Below are 10071 nucleotides of genomic sequence, written 5' to 3'. Positions count from 1 at the left end.
TGTCCAAAAGATGTTAAAATTCCAAAATTTGATTCGATTTAAAAAATGACTTTAAACACGTTAATAGGCGTCTTCTAGGTGTCTGGAACAATTCTGACAAGTTTTTTTTTCAGCTGTTGTACTTTTAATTTTATCAGAAATAAAAAAATCAGAGCAGATGTCCGATATTTTTCCAAACTTTAAATGGAAATCGGTTTAATTTTCAATGCTTTAAAGCCAACTTTGACCTATTTCTATGTGATTAAATAAAACGTTGAAAGAAACTTTATTTAAGTCGTTTCACTTCTATAAGTTCCCACAGAGGGTGTGAGCCCTGGTTGGAGTAACAGCAGTGGGGGCACCAAAAAGCAAAATTATTTTTATTAAAGGCAAAATTATAAAAATTTTAGGTAAATTTCTGATCTGTTGAGCTGAAAGTAGAGATCATTAGTGGCGTAAAATGAGAGAGTGCCTACCAGGCACATCCTTTCACCAAAATTCCATCCTTTTATTCCCAAAGTGTGGGGACAGGACCTCCCAAGGGCATGCAAAGCTTTTGGATAGTGGCACAGTGAGGGAAATAGGTTTCAGATTTCTCTTTAACATTGTTTGTTTAATACAAATAATAGTTCTAACAACAAGTTTTCTATCTCAAAGAAAAAGGGGGCGCTGCAGAAACAGTTCTAGAAGTGGTTTGTGGAGTAAAAGCCATCTCCCAGAATTCCACAAAGAAGGAGTTATCTGATGAGACAACGTAATGATCACAACCAAAGACATTTGTCTTGGAACTGTTAGACGTACGGTACTCTTGTACAGCCACACGTCTACTCTTTTGGCTGACTCTGTCTATGACCAAGCTCTGCTGTTAAAACATTGCGGCCACTTCTCAGACCTCACTCACAAAGCATTTACAAGGCCCCTTCTGAGCACCCCTCAACCTCACCCCCCTCCCCCAAAATTAAAAATCAAAGGTGAGGAATGAGCGCTGCATTCCTGAAAGTTGAAGTGACGTGACTAAAGGTGGAAAAGTGCCCTTTATGGATATGTGATTACAAGAAATGTTCTAACAAGAAAAACTGGATTTCCAGGCAGACCCCCTGGCACATACAGAACACTACTGTACTGTTGTACAAAAGCAGTGCCATAAATGTTGCTACACCTTCACAGAAGTGCCATAAAAAGTATTTCTGTACTACAGTATTATTCATTTGTTTATCTTGGACCACTTCATCCTTCTCATGGTCAGGGGGCTGAGCTGCAGTGAATGCCAGTGGTCTTTATGCGAGTTGGTGGGGGGGCGACCTGGACAGTTGTTCAGTCGATTAGAGGCCACATTTAAAGACAAACAACCGTTTACACTCACTCACAGTCGGGCCTGTGGTTAATTAAGAGTGAAAAATCATCGTACTCCTGCATGCTGCTGGACAATGGAGGAGAAATCCAATGCAGACAGTGGAGATAATGTAAACTCCACACTGAATGATCGTCTGTTAGCACCAGGGATTGGACCAGTCGTCAACGAGATAAAAAACAATGGCACGAAACCTATCTACTGTAACCAATACTGAGGTTTAAAAGACCAGTCGTCAACGAGATAAAAAACAAAGGCACGAAACCTATCCACTGTAACCACTTTTATCTTAACTGTACACAACAGACAAAATAAAAAAGCAAAAAGTGAAAATACTTTTAAACCTCACTTAACACTTAAAAAAAGAATAATAATTAATTGCTACAAAATTGGCTAGAAATTACAACAATAATAATCATCATTGCAATAATCATAATAAACAACAGAACAATGACTGATGAGTCATCATCAATATTTATACAAAAGAAAATAAATGACCTATGACCTTTCCCTCCAAACTAACATCTCCATACCTGGGCCCACTGTGGCCTGCATTAACCCTTCCCCATGACAATGATGCACCAGATTTTCTCCACAGACTAGGTCTGCATTATTTTCCTTGAATCTGATTTGAAAGAAGTGCAGTGTCATGTTTAACCCCCCCCCCCCCCCAGTGCAGCTCTTCTATTTGTGACCTCTCCTCTGTCAGCACTTCTGCTGAGGATGCAGGGAGTTGGGAGGTGACAAGCACAATAGCTCCAGTGTTCCACTTTCTACTATGAAACGGCAGCATGTAGACACTGCCCCACATTGTCTGCTGCCGTAAAACAATGAAGCTCACGACAAAGAACACATTTAAGCGCGTTAGGCCTCTGGTGCAGAAACCGGCACCATGTGGGCTCGTGGCCCGTTTAATGCCATGTGTGCGGTGTTTTTAAAAAGATAAAGCTAAAAAAAAAACGTTTTTTTCCTAAGATTAACACATCATCTCTTATTTTAATTGTGATTCCCTTCAATCACATCTAAAGCCATTTTTCCATCAGAAACCACATCTTGACATAATTCTGCTGCCAAAACTACTGCCGCAGCAGGGTAATATTTCCAGTGAATACAATGCCTCAGCGTCACAGATGGGCACGTTCTATTTTTGCATCTTACGCTCAGGTGTTCAGCTCAACAACGCTCCTCACTTTATCCTCCGCCTTAAGAACAATCGAGTTCCGCGGCTGATAAAAAGGAAGCCCTAAAACAAACAAACGTTTCCACCTCGGCTGTGCCGGCAGTGGTGGAGACGGAGACCATATGGACACAAGTCCGTGTTTATCTGCCCGCAAACATCGCAGCTCTCGGGCTGTTTCGCTTTCTGTAAGCTGTCCGCAGCTGCTGCGAGAGAGATGCACGGATCCCCGGCGCCCCGGGCCAGTGGATTTTTGCAAAGCCACCTGACAAACAGGCCTTCAAAATATTACATCAGATGAAACACAGCCAGTGGTAAATGTTTTAACACCACGTTGGCTTTAATGAAACTTTGAATTCTTCACATTTCATCATTTTCTTCCATCAAACATCAGAAGACTTGCGGCCGACTTGTTTGTAACTAACTCTAAAGGTGAGGATGGGATTACGCTTCAAAGGGTACGTAACCTTGTGTCCACTAATTTAGTTGTTCGAATGTTTTTTTTTTATCAAGTCAGTGCCTGTTGTTATGCAATGGCAGTAACACCTGGGTGGATTTTATGCTAAAAAATCCAGGACTTCTTAGGTCCACAGGATATTTTAGTATAATCAGCATCTGGCCATTTAAATCTTGTAAAACGTATTAATGTTTGACATGAACTTGAAATGAAGTAACACGCCCCGCAGCCTGAATAGGAAGGTACTGTATTCATGATGGATGATTGGTATCTACAATGCCTTAGGGGTCCAGCTTATCCATGTGCATACCAAATACCTGCAGCATCCTGAACAAAATCCCTGCATTTTTATTAATCTGATCTGCCTGCTGTTCCTTTCTCTGTCCGTCTGCCGTGTACTGTCAATCAAAAGGATGTCAACCGAGGACAGCTGTAAACATTGGGAGCGTTTCCCTCATGGGAGGCACATGTTTGCACTTCGCACTAAAAAACCTGGACGGCCAAATTCCTCACACTAAATATCATTCCCAACCTTTTGGAAATCAAAGAGCGTCAAGAGAGAAATTTGATGGTCTATCGGTAAATTACTTTGCATGAAGAGAAAAACGTAATAATATTTTAATGCATCATCCCATTAGTTTTAACTTGACTGCAGAGGAAATTACATTACATTTCAACCTCAAAAATGCAGTTTTCAAAGGATTTATACTTATTTATACCCTGATTGTTAGCGTAATTAATGATTTTCTTTAACTTAACAAAAATATTTATTGAGTTACTGGAGCCAGGATTATTTTATCTAACAAAACAGTTACTAATACCTGATCCAAATTTCAACAATTAAATAAAAACATAACATATGTTGCTTTTCAAAGTAATGTAAATAAATATATTACATGACAACATTGTTTACTTTGCAGACTAAACTTGGTGTGTAATTTAATCAGTTTTCTTAAGGTACATAATGGAGATTTCTTGAAATCCCACTGCTCTCACTCCTGTGCCCCCTCTTTCCCCCCAGACCCTCTTTCATGGGTAATTTCTATTATATGAAGTAATTTGTAATAATCAATTACGCATGCAAGACTTTTTGGGGAGCAGGATCAAACGTAGGGTCCCTCCAGTTCTTACTTCACATGTTAAAGAGCCCGAGGATATGATCCTGAGGGATTCCGTCACACTAGCTTGAGAGTCAACACAGATTCCTCTGTTTATTGACTTTTCCCAGGAAAATATGAGATCTTGTCGAAAAAGCGAAGTGAAGTCACACTGTGGATTAAAGGTGAGCAACCTTTCATCCTGTGTTTCATGAGATCAAACATAGCTTTGCAGTGGTTCTGCAGTGTGCTGCGCAGAACAGAGAAACAGACGATATTGCACCACAGAACAAAATAGAAAATAACACCAAAGAAAATAAAATAAAAAAATCCTGTTGGTTGAGCATTGTTGCCTCTTCTGAACACAAACCGACAGAAGAGAGAGAAAAAAAAATGAAGGGAAAAACACTTTTGCCCACAGATGAGCTACTGCTGTCACCAGGCTATAATTATTGCCACCACTTTCCCCCACTAGCATCCACTTAATAGACGGATGGAATGTCAAGGGCATTTTCCCCACAACATTTTAAAGCCTCTTCAGAGGAATCACACAAATGATATATATATTTTTTCTTTCAATTCCTTGGACACACGAGGCTTTTTAAATCAAAAGCACGGCTGTCGGAATTCACACTTAGACGGTAAAATAATACGAGTAAAAAAGTGAGAGGGAGAGCGGATGTCACTCCCATCACACATGTTTAACTAAATCATTTCTGTGAGTTTCCTTTCAATCTCTGCACCACCACATCAACAAACAATGATAAATATCTAAATCTGGATGCATCTCACAGCCAGGCTGCGGCTTGTTACACCAGAGGTAATTCAAAGACGCCTTATGTTGAGTCACTGCACTGCGCCGTAAATGTAAGTAATTCATGAACGCGTCAGGCGGCTTCTATTATCAATTTCATCTTTGGTTCTCGTTACACTCACACACTGGAAATAAAGCGTTGAAATAGTTTCTGCTGAGGAGTCAGAGCTGGGCTAAATATACTGTAACACTGTGTGGGATGTTTGATATGACCACGAAAAATCCCATCTGTGTCCAATCACAGCGCCGTTCCTCCAGCGTTAGGAAAATAGGTTTTAAGCAAAAAAGGAAAATGCTCAATGACACAAGGAAGAGAATGAAACACCAGGAAACTGGTTCTGTTGTTTTGCTTTACAGACACGGTACATATATTGCACATGTGGACATTGAGTTCTTCCACATGCAATCCTAACGTTCTCCATATTCCTGCAGAACGCCACTGAGACCATCTGCTCATTTACACTGGATTTAGCTTAGACTACAATGGGAATAAAACACCTCTGCTTATTTATGTTAAAAATACTCTGTACTGTGTCTGTGAACACGTTAAACTCCCATCACCCAAAAGAGTTGGTGTCACCTCCCTCCCTCTCCTCTCCTCTCCTCACCCCTCACTCTCATTTATCCCTTTTATCCATTTTCATGCACCAGTGAGGGATGAATGGGTGAATGGAGGGTGAAGCTTGGACAGCCCCTGGTGGAGATTATGATAAAGTGAACATTTAAAGTATGAGCCCCAGCCCCACCCCCCCCCCCCCCACCCTCCACTGCGTACTGCACTTACTCTGCCACCAACAGTTGAGAATATAAAGCAGACTTTGAAACACTGGCTTGCTTCATATTTCAATTTGAATTTCACCAGGAAGTGAATCACAACTGTCTGTAACGATTCTCCTTCCTGTCAAAGCAGTGACATTTCAACAAAATGAGTAATAAAAAAAAACTACTATAAAAAGTACTTCATTATATTTTAAATCTGAACCCAAAGAAAGCAGGAAAAGCTAAAACAAGAACAAACAAACCAACAGTCCCTCAGCACTGGAGCATCATTCTCACCATTGTTATACAGCAATAAACACATTTGTGTTTGTGAGTGGCTACTCGAACGGTCCGGATCTCAAGGGTCTTCAATAACACAAAGGTTCTTACCGCTGCTGTTTTCACATTAATACTAGTTTTTTTTTTTTTTTTTTTTTAAGCGTGGAACTCTGTCTGCTGAAAAGCCTTAATGTACTGTGAATCTGAGAGACTCTGAAACGTCTGCCCTTTTCCTCTGAGAATCTCACAGAGTCCACAGTGTAAGGGCATGGGAAATGCCACATGTTTCAAGGATGATCAAGGATCAGGAAAAATATAGAAACATGTCATCACAGAGCAGTCCAGCCAGGGTATCTTTGGTCTTGGAGCTGTAAATACTAGGGCTCTTGATATTATTGCTTTAATCGATTAAAATTATACACCCAGCATGCATTTGTAGAGTGTGAAACTCCAGATCATCAGTGTCTGTAGACACCTCTAACTCTGTGAAACAACATTTTTTAGTTTCACTTTTGCACATTTTTCTTGACATTTCCAAACTGGCATGAAAGTGAACACCCACCTGCTGTTATATATAACAGAAAAAAACTGTTTTTTGTTCATATTTAGAAATGTTAATTTATCGTGATTACTTGCGATTATGATTAATCACGATTAATCACAGTTATGATTTATTTTAATTGATTACAGTCATGATTAATCATGATTAGTTATGGTTATGATAAATCGTGATTAATTCCAGCCATGACTGTTCATGGTTAATAAAAGTCATGATTAATCATGATCATTTGTGATGTATTATGGCTGTAAATCATTGTGAATAATTACAGTCATTATTGATAATTATCATTTGTGATGAATTCACAGGTTCCCTCAAAAATAAATCAGACTGATGACAGCCCTGTCATGACAATGTCATAGCCACTGGTGTCACTTATGGAAACAGATATGACATTTTTCACTACTCTCATCACTGTCCAGACTAAGTTGTGTGTGTGTGTGTTTTTTTTTAATTTGGATGCATGGTATGAAGTAAGAGGGATGAAATTTCAGGCAAGTATTGTCCTGGCCGAGTCATAATTCACTCAAAGCTGAACACACTTTCCCAGACTCAATGTGACTTACACTTCCCAAGGATACAATATCTCCAAAAGACCATCGTGAATCAACTGCCACAAATCCACTTAGGAATCGTGGAGGAAATATGATCCTCATAACTCCACAAGTTAAGGGAGAATCATCACTTTTTTAAGTTTTCCTCAGCGTCAAAGTCATCCGGTGTGAGTTGTTTGTACATCCTCGACACTTTGCAATGTTGCTCAACGTGCACAGAATGAAGTCCCGGATGTCGGGAAAATAAGCAAATAAATAATTAAGAAGGTGAAAGGAAATAAGTTCCACATATAATGACACATTTGTATCTATATTCCCCAACGCACATACATTTATAGGTGGGTGTCAAGCTGTGAAAAATCATTTAACAACAGTATTTGCCAAAGAGACCTCAAAAGGCAAACAGTGTTTGAAACAGTGACAGCTCCGAGGCTTTGTTGACGTAACCCACCGCGAAATAGAATCTGGAATAGATACAGAGATGAAACACAGACGAGTAAACAAGTGTATATATGTCTAGTAGTTTGTCTCTGCTCACCAAGGCAACAACTGACACATATTGTGTACTTATTATTATCACAGTATCACAGTATCTTTGATCCACTGATCTGTACTTAACACTGATAAATACAATAGCTGTACGCTATTGGGGTTTCACGATGCTGCGTGCATGTCATCTGAAAACATTATTGATCTAAACTCACGAAAACTGATACTTTGTAAGAAAGTCTGGAGTGGCCAAAAAGTAGACAAATGTGGTGTGACGGTGCGTTCACAGTAAATGCAGTGAATGGAGCAGGTATGAAGACAGCAAGACAGGAGGGAGACGTGCAGTCAGAGGTCGCCAACGGTGATGGATGCAGGAGGCAATATGATTCCTTGATGTCAACACAAAATGTTAGTAAAACATCCTTTCAGTGGAAAAACTAAGAGATTGTGTCAAGCTAGGTTTCTTTAGACATGTGTGTAAATGCCCTGTTCTGAGTGGGTTTTTCATATAAATAGTATTGAGAAGAATAATAAGAAGAAGAAGCTTCAGAACAATGAAGAAGAAGAAGAAGAAGAAGAAGCTTCAGAAGAACGTTGAAAACCTTTCTGAACACATCTGCTTCGTGACGTCATATTTCCAGATTTTGGCAGATTATTAAACATAGTAGTTGTGGAAACTACTACCTCAGGCTTAGGTCGATATGTCAGAGATGTTAATATGTGAACCACCTGTTTTTACATGCAGTACAGAATGCTACAAGCAATACCAAACTAAACAAAAATGAAGTACACAAAGAAATTGTAGCTCAAGTGAAGCGTTCATCATGTCAGTGTAACTGTGAGCTCTCGCCATATCATTCTTGTTCTCCTCTATTTCATCCACATTACCTCAGGGGATGTAATGGGGGGGGGGGGGGGGGGGGGGGGGGGGGGCAGAAGAGGTTCAGAATGGTGACACTGTCCCTTTAAGTTTCTCAGTGCTGCTGAAGTTTTGTTTGAAATAACTTGAAATTCTTTCCCATTCCTCAGTCGGTTGCAAAGGTGAATCCGCACTGAAACACCTGTGTATGAAATACATTCTAATGCAAAATGTCACCAACAGTGAGCGAGTAGGCAGAAGATCTATTCGTCTCGTGCTTCACACTGAGAATGAAACATGTAACTAACTTTGATGGATCGTGGCTCCTTTGAAGCTCTTTTTTTCCACCTAGAAGGCTGCACTTAAAGATAATGCCCCTTATCGGCAGCTTTTAAAATGCCGAGCAATGGACCCTATGCTCAGATATAAGATTTATGAAAAAAAGTAAGACTAAGCTGCAGGCCGCAGCCTGACTTCTCTCTCCCCTCTCCCCGCCCCTTCTCTCTCTCTCTTTGCAGTGTTTCCATTTGGTCTCTGCACTGCTTCCCTTGGATTACAGTCGGACTTTCCTGTTGGAGCATCTTCTCACATAATGAACTGTGGGATATCGTGGTTTTTCTTCTTCATTCTCCCGTCTCCAAAGCCCTCGATCAGAAGTGGAAGTGATCCAGGCAAACACAATTCAAATACAAACATCTTTTATTCCACATCCTCTGTGGATTAGAGCCGATTCCAAAGTCCTGCAGAATTCCATCTGACACGGACTTCACGAGAATCTCTGTAATCCAGAAAACGCACAAAGGACGTCGATAATTTAACTTTCCTGTTGTTAGAGATTGAATTAGATTTAATCTCAGAGGGTTGGATTTAACACGAGCGATTTCAACAATTGATCTTGTCAAGAGGTTGGGAGGTTATATTAGTTATAAATGTGGTTAGATCTAAAAAAAAAAAGAAAGAAAGAAAGAAAGTCTGACACAGAGTTAAAGTTTTTGTTCATTTCCATTACAAAGACCAGACGCTCGCTCTCATACCTGGCCACTTTCCCCCACGGTATCGTAGCGTTCATCATCCTCCGTGTCAATCTTTCAGCGCAAATCCTTACAGAGTTCCTGTGATGAGAACAGACTCTGGTGCCTTTGAACCACAAAGAGGGAGCGGGAGTGAAAAAGAAAAACAGGAACGTTTCATCATCACTGAAAAAGCCACGGCTTTCAAATTCCACTCAGCCGTCAGCCGCACATTTGGCAGGGTGTGTTTCAGAGTGGATATTTAGGAGTGAAAGTTTAAATGTGGAAATGCAATTTATGCACAGGAAAAGTAAAAAATTTCAAATTACAGACCACATTTGTTTTATCCAAAACTCGTGCACACACAGAAGAAGTGGTGTGGAGCAGTAAACTCTGGGTGCACTCGGTGTCTGCCGCTGCAGCGTTAAATAACCCTGGGAGGCTGATTGACAGTAATGATGAATCATTAGGACAAGGAAGGCACAGATAACACTGTAAAACCACAGAGGGCCAGCAGAGGCACAACACCGGCTGCTATGATCATCTATCGTCTTTGGACTCGTTGGTCCTCAGAGTGTAAACATGATCGATGACGCAGGACACGTGCATCGTGCATGAGCCGTTGTTTAACATATTCCCACCATTTAGCCTGAGCTGAAACAAAACTTAGAGCAGAGGTAAACACCG

General features: G+C 40.4%; 1 long non-coding RNA gene across 1 annotated transcript in view; it reads right to left on the bottom strand.

The window, feature by feature from the left end:
- Nucleotides 1-9339: 9339 nt before the first annotated feature.
- The window catches only part of LOC112487398 (uncharacterized), a 32929-nt gene continuing 32197 nt past the window's right edge, over nucleotides 9340-10071 (bottom strand). Inside the window, exon 3 of the long non-coding RNA XR_003050463.1 lies at nucleotides 9340-9511. This is a non-coding gene — a long non-coding RNA (uncharacterized LOC112487398). The remainder of the gene's footprint in view (nucleotides 9512-10071) is intronic.

This window comes from Cynoglossus semilaevis, chromosome 8 (genome assembly GCF_000523025.1).
Source record: "Cynoglossus semilaevis isolate Cse_v1.0 chromosome 8, Cse_v1.0, whole genome shotgun sequence".
NCBI classification, from domain to species: domain Eukaryota; kingdom Metazoa; phylum Chordata; class Actinopteri; order Pleuronectiformes; family Cynoglossidae; genus Cynoglossus; species Cynoglossus semilaevis.
This window is presented reverse-complemented; position numbering and strand designations above follow the sequence as displayed.